This window comes from Plectrocnemia conspersa, unplaced genomic scaffold (genome assembly GCF_051122295.1).
Source record: "Plectrocnemia conspersa isolate PC_06_02 unplaced genomic scaffold, ASM5112229v1 ptg000010l, whole genome shotgun sequence".
Lineage (NCBI taxonomy): Eukaryota > Metazoa > Arthropoda > Insecta > Trichoptera > Polycentropodidae > Plectrocnemia > Plectrocnemia conspersa.
The window spans coordinates 25,903,963-25,911,701 of NW_028277174.1; the positions used below are offsets into that span (position 1 = coordinate 25,903,963).

The 7,739-nt window shown below is 28.5% G+C and overlaps 2 non-coding genes across 2 annotated transcripts; one reads left to right on the forward strand and one right to left on the reverse strand.

The window, feature by feature from the left end:
* Nucleotides 1–588: 588 nt before the first annotated feature.
* TRNAP-AGG (transfer RNA proline (anticodon AGG)) lies at nucleotides 589–660 on the forward strand. The gene has a single exon. It is a non-coding gene; the product is annotated as a tRNA-Pro (tRNA).
* Nucleotides 661–5,564: 4,904 nt separating this feature from the next.
* On the reverse strand, nucleotides 5,565–5,636 carry TRNAP-UGG (transfer RNA proline (anticodon UGG)). The gene has a single exon. It is a non-coding gene; the product is annotated as a tRNA-Pro (tRNA).
* Between the last annotated feature and the right edge of the window lie 2,103 nt (nucleotides 5,637–7,739).

Sequence of the window (7,739 nt, forward strand, 5' to 3'; positions counted from 1 at the left end):
ATGTGCGACACTATAAAAAATATTTATTTAAAAGAAAGTCGAAGTGTGTCGACATTTTACGACTTCGACTCAGCCACGACTCGCGACTTCGACTCTTGTGAAAATCAATTACTTATATTTATTCTATGTGATTAATTTCAGTTAATGTTTAAGTAAGCTTTATGAAAATATCGTATGCTATTATCAACTATTTTAATTATTTGTAATGTATTATAAAATAAACTTGTAATATTTTTTCGCATACATGTGTAAATCTACCTTATTGTTTTGGCCAAGCAACCGTATATGAAATATGTAAGAAAATATTTTTTAGTCAAGTTGCAAATCATAAATGATAATTTAATTTTTATTTTTGCAAATTCTGTAAATACTGTAAATTCCATAATATTATTGTTAACTAAATTATTTATTGCAATTACAATATGAAATATACCTTCATTAAATAGTTTAAAAATAAAAATAATATATTATTGCCGATAGGTGTCTCTGATTTAGATTAAAAATAAAACAAGGTCACCGTGCGATTGGCATTTTGTACTGGGCGTTCCACTCCGCTTAGATTGGCGTAAAGTGAACGTAGCAGTAACCGGCTCGTTGGTCTAGGGGTATGATTTTCGCTTAGGGTGCGAGAGGTCCCGGGTTCAAATCCCGGACGAGCCCAAATGTTTCTCTTTTTGTTTTTTTTTGTTGATAAATTTTAAATTTCATAATGGATAATAATATAGAAACTACAAATATATATATATTATAAAATATATTTTATTAAAACTTATTTCGTATGAATGTTTTATATGAGTACATATTATATATAATACTTACATTAATATAAACGTAAATTACTTAGGAATGTATATACCTATACTATTTTAATAGACAATAAATTTTTACAAATTAAGGTATGTGGCCGCATTGTTGCGGCCTACGTTAAAATGTTACGTTATGATAATATATTTTAATTCATTAATCAATTTCTTTAGTTTATTCATAGATCTGCAATAAAATAGTGTCAAAAAAGGATTTTTTATAGATAAAAGTGAGTTATAATAAAACTAATATTGATTTTTTCATTGAATAATAAAAATTTAGTTGATAGTAAAATTTTGATTTAGGTTTGGTAACATGACGCATTGAAGTCTATTTCGATCGTTTGAAGGGTTTCGCCATTTTTCTTCCTCCACACTTTATTATTGTTATTCAGCTCTGCTACATGCGCATAAACATGTGCATCGAATTATTACTTGCACACAGATAACTAACTGCAGCAATATTGAAGGTTTATTTATTGCAGGGTACGAAACAGCTGCGATAATAATTGCTGCTGTCAAAACATCCTCATTGCAAATCACACTTTATATATAACAAAACGTTGAACAATGTGTGTACTATAATATAAATATGTGTAGCAGCATAAAAATAATTATTACAATGGAGCACATATATTGTAACTTAATATTGCATTGTCCCAAAAAGGGTCCAATTCAATGACCCCGTTTAGCAGCGTTGTTTTCGAGCTCTTTGAATTTGATATTATTTTTGCCAATCAAAAGATTGAACAAACAGCAGAGCTTATTGAGTTGAATATAGGAAGATAATATATGATACATATCTAACAGATTATATTAGTTCATTTTATCTTTATTTATGATACTGTGACTCAATAGAGGCTGTGGATAAACTATAGTAAGGCTTAATGGTAACCTCTATCTCTCCATACAAATTCAAATCACCAATAATCAGTAAGACACAAGTATGGCAACAAATTAAATGGTCAGAATTTAAATCAAATCTCGATCAGGTATTTTATTAACAGCCTTTTCATAATTATATTGTTTAGTGTCAGAATAAAATTAGCTTACTGTCAGAATAAAAATATAGGACGATCAGAATTAAAATAATGAATGGTCATAATTGTAATATTCGAGGTCAGAATAAATATAAAATGGTAAGAGTAAAAATATATAATAATTAAAAAAATATTATTTTAAACATTTAATCGGGCAATAAATTATTTATTATAGACATATCTAATATAATATCTCGCTCGTATCTAAGCTATTAGACAGGTTAGCTGTGTGTGAGCTGTAGCGGCTGAATATATTTAATTATATGTAGGACGCGAAGGTATCCAGAGCAAGAACGAAGCGGAAATAACGACAGAGCGGCGGGAGAGCACGCTTGGCTTGATGTTTTGACGTACAAGAACAAGAGACGCAATCGAGACCTTTTTTTTAATTATCGAAAATGTATAATATACACAAAAAAGATACAAAAAAATTGCGAGTCTAAGCGTTTTTTAGCATTCTACATAAACTATTAACAACTAACATATATCAAACTATATTTATATTGATAAAAACGGTCATTAATTTAATATCTACAAGACTTCAATAAGCATGAAAAAATAGTTTGATATTGAAATATAATATTATATGTACATAGGATATAATATTTGTACATGTATTTTATATGTTCATTTTTATTTGCCACTACACCGCTGTATAAAATCTTTTTGTAAAGTTGCTTGATGTTAGTTGTTAAAAAAACTATAAAAATGGACGTAATATATATAATAAAATTTGTTATTACGCAGTCATTAAGATAATCTCACGACCAAAAGAGCGAGAAGGAAATATTATATATGTAAGAACCGTGAGCACCATTTGACGTCAGTTTCTAAAAAATGAGCCAATTTTTTGATAACAGACTATTGCTTTAATGCACGCTCTCAACGCTAGATAAAAACTCGGAGAGTACTCATTGTGTAAGATTTATCTAATTGTTGATAGTCGTAAACAGGGAAATGTACATACACTTAACACGTTTTTTTATAGCGCGGTGTTACCACATAAAAATACAAGCTAGTACAAATTTCACTATAAAAAATAAATAAATATTACTAGTATCACTGTGGTTTCAAAAATAAATAGACAGTACATAAAAGTACTTTATTTTATTTCAATTAGTGGCAAAATGAATTTCAATCAATATAAAATATAATTATTTTAATACTTTTTTCTTATCATAAATTTATTTATCAAAAAAATATGGAAATTTTTTTTAAAACGTTATATATTAATACGTGATAAAGTTTAGAATGTTTTAGTTAAAACTGTACTTTATCAGTAATAAAAAAGATACTCAATCGAACAGTGTCCTCAAGAACAATGAGTTTAGAATATCGATGGAAGATGTAGAACAATAGATCATATAAATATTTTACTATTCAATAAAACATGTAATTTCACTCCCACTATTGACACTGCTTAATAATTCAAGGACTTTATTCTAAGTAGATAATGAGGTTGAGAGTATCGTATTGATTAAATATCAATAAAAACAGTCGTCGTCTAAATTTCCAACCTTGCCATATTACCTATTTCAAATACTTTAAAAATTATTAGTATAATTATGCCAGCATTTATCCGCAAAACATTTGTGGAATGCATTTTTTTAGTATAGTTTCACTCGGAAATTTGCCTTTATATCTTAAAAAGTTATCCTTTTAATGTACTCTTTATCTGCGGGAATAGTAAAATCTCACAAAGAGTTGTTACAGTACCACTACAGTGTCGTTTTTGACGCAAAATATTATGTGGCGTAAAATATAATTTGTTTGCTTACGATTCTGATCCTTTTCTTTAGATTGTTTAATGTAAATAACGTAAAACTGCAAAAATTGTAATGAAATATTTCATTATAATCAAAGGTAACCTTAACGAGAACCTTGATATTTGATCAAACTTGACGTGCTTTTTTAGTTTGTTCCTTTAAACCGCTTCCATTGATACGATTGGACCTTTGTTTTTCATATCAGCTACATACACTCATGATTTTTCACTAATTATCTGGGTCTTTTCATCCTTAGCTATAAAACAATTAGAAGGTCGAACTAATTCATAAATAAATAAATACTTAAATTCTTGTTAATAATATTTTAGTTTCAATTTATAAATCAGTAAATCCTAGTAGTAATGATAAATTATTTTCTTTGCAAGATACTTAAGACATAAACAAATAAAAATGTATTATTAATCAACGATAAATCGTTCTGGGCATCATTCCAAGTCAATTATAATATCGATCGGAAAACTATTACAAATATAAATAAATGTTCTTTAACTTGTATTAAAATACTATTGCCAATACAATGATTTAAATGTATGTATCTAATCGATACTTGAGCCCATTTTGTATGTATAAAATAATTCAGCTTTTCTCTTTTTTAGAAACATTTTTACTATTCATTAACCTTTTATTTGGACATAAAATTTTCACTAAAAGCCTTCTGTAATAAATGTATACACCACTTCACTGTAGTTCGTTTCATTTTCAACTAAAAAAATTAATGCAAATTCATTGTTTTGTAATTTAAAAAAAAATTGCAGAGCGTGATAAAATGCGTCGTCAATATTTGACCATCAAACACAAACTACACGTCCAATAAAGCTGAAATTGACACACCTCATTTAATACATCTTGTTATTTTTTATGTTTTTTTTTTCTGAGACCGCGAGTTTTTAATATGTATTTTTAACAGTCAAAGGACTTCCGACACGTCAGTCGGTCACATCGGTCAGGTTTTTTGAGCCTCGAGGCTCAGACGCTTTATGTACTTATATTTTTAATATACATAAACATTACGCACATGCAGTCTCACGGTCTGGTGTGTATGTAAATTTCGGTCCAAGCAGAAATGATGGAAGACTCACTTTGTCCGAACAATCTGAAGGCGTGTATAGTGACACTTTGCGGTAACAAATCATTTTAAACGACCTACAACAGTTCAACTCGTGATTTAACTGCTCAAATTTTGAGATGTCAGAAACGCTGCTGTCCCACATGTTAAAAGTTCGCCGAATGAGATAATCAATTATATCGTGAATTATTGATCGAAAGAAAAATCGTTGCGTATGATAAAAAAGTATAATGACCGGTTCATTTTTTGAAACCGGATTTTTCATCTGCGCTTAAAAATTGCTATCTCGTAAATTTCGGCCAATTTGTCAATTATGTCTATTGTCACGCCCACGTGTTTTAACAATAATGTTTTTTTTTTACTTTCGGGTTCATCACGCCACATTTACGAAATTTAATTTGACGAAGTCGAGTCGTAAATCATACGCGATTGAATAATCCGACGTTATTGATGGTTTATGTTATGCAATCTCTCAAATTTGGATAAGCTCTGGTAATTTTATGGCTAGTAATATATGTTTATATAATATTTTTTTCAATTACAGTTAATTTACTAGAAAATTGGGTCATTATATAGAAGACGTGGCTATTACTTAATATTCACAGGGGGCTTTATTTTTCCATATTAATATATAATATAATTAATATACTACTCCAACTTATCAAGCGTTTGACAATAAAATACATATATTTTTATCATAAAAAAATCATATAGCTTTAATTATTAGTATAATATAAAATGGTGAAATTTTATGTATTATCAAAACAATCGAAAATGCTCTAATAATCCGTCAATGATTTTCGTTACTGAGTCCTGATTGCGTCCCTTGATCTTAACCGTAAGTAGTTTTTTTAACAGCAAAAAAGAAGGGCTCGTCCGGGATTTGAACCCGGGACCTCTCGCACCCAAAGCGAGAATCATACCCCTAGACCAACGAGCCGTTATAATTTAAACGGCTTATCGCAAATTTAATAAACCGCAAACAAACTATGAGTAATCAGCGATTACTATGTTTCGTCACACATGACAGACAGTATTGCAATAATCTTATATACATACATATAATTGTTCTAAGCCGCTTCCGGACGCACATCACTTTGTATGAACGGTGTATAATAAATAATACACGTAAACAAAAGAAATATATTTATTTATAATAATAAAAATTGAATTTGCTCCGATTAATTTTCGAGCCGCCGGTAATGCCTTCGGTTGTTTCGACCAATGAAAAACGAGCATTCAAATATAAATCAAGATGGCCGACATCAACGTGACAACAGCTTTAAATAATTATTATTTATAAATAAATTTTTGCTATGCGACAATACTTTTTGTTGCGTTGTTTGATTTGACTGACTATAAATAATCGAATTGCAAATTAACTAGGTGTGTTATAACTATGAAAATTAAATATATACAAATGTGTTGAGGATTAGAAGAATACATTGATTAAAATAGATAAACAATCATAAAACAATCTTCGTAATGAAATCTTCAAATTTTGAATTCCCGGCGACGGGCTCCGAGGCCGAAAAGTGAGTTTTTTCTTTTATAAATAATCGGATTGCAAATTAACTAGGTGTGTTATAACTATGAAAACTAAATATATACATAATGTGTTTAAGATCAGAAGAATACATTGAATAATTAGATAAACAATCATAAAACAATCTTCGTAATGAAATCTTCAAATTTTGAATTCCCATCGCCGGGCTCCGAGGCCAAAAAGTGAGTTTTTCCTTTTATATTACATAAACATTATCATTGCTTCCGATTTAATGCACATTGCAAATAAACTAGGTACATTTTAAACGTGACTATTTTTTATTTAAAATAGAGAAAGGTCTCAAAATTATTAATATTTTTAATCGCACTTTTGGTCTGAAGTTTTAATTAGTAGATATAAATTAAAACACATAAAACATATAAACAACTTTTTTTAATAATAAAGTAACCTATGGTGTAACTAAAAAACGTAAATTTATGATAAAATTGTGTTATATGCAGCGTTAAAACGGGCCCTCAAACACATAAAATACGCTAAAACACAATCAATAACTTATAATCGCTCACATTGCACTAACTACAGGTGATCGATTGTGTAGTAGCTTCAGTTAGGTGCAACAAAATATTTTTAAATATCAGTAATATTTTTGAGTGGATGTGTAACCGATGCTATTTATTATTATTATTTATTGAAACTGCAAATCTACTTTAAAATGATACAAAATGTTACGTTTTAATATTATATTTTATGTGGAGAACATTTTGGTATTTTATGCTTTATTAATATTTAGTTAGGTTGCCTATTTTACAATGAAATCTCTTTGTAACGAATACCGAAATAACAAAATTCCCAGTATAACGAATCTTCAATTTGTACCCGAAAAACTTTCATACAAAATGTTTTCATTGTAACGGTGACTGATCTCAGTATAACGAAATATTTTGATCCCAATTAAAGAATGACGTTACAACTTGACACAATATTTCTCTGAATTCAGTTCGTCCTTAACGTGCCAGATGTATTTAAAAGCGACATTACAGGTGTTTTGCTGACCCTCAAACTTTTTTTATTAAGCATTTTTTTCACAAATTTTATTGTGTTTTATACAGTATCCTTAAAAATGGACAAAAAACGATCTGTCAGTCTTATTAGAGGTTATTTTGATGCTGTGGTAATATGGTAATTAAAAATAAAATAAAAATATATCATCTTCCTCACATTCAATATAACGAATTTTCAGTGTACCGAAATATATTCATTGGTTCCGTGAGCTTCGCTATATTGAGATTTCACTGTACAATGCTTAATTTATTATTATCTAGCTAAGTTATTCATAAATACTATTCATAAATGATATAAATTATTTAGATTTATCATTAAATATCTAAATTTTAAAACGTTAAATAATATAAAATGTTTTTTTTCTGGAAATATTTAGTCAAGTTGTAAACCTATTTTCAAATAAATTGAAAATGTTAAGTAGTTTTTTATAGATTGAACCATTTTACCTATGATTGAAAATCCTGATTATTAATA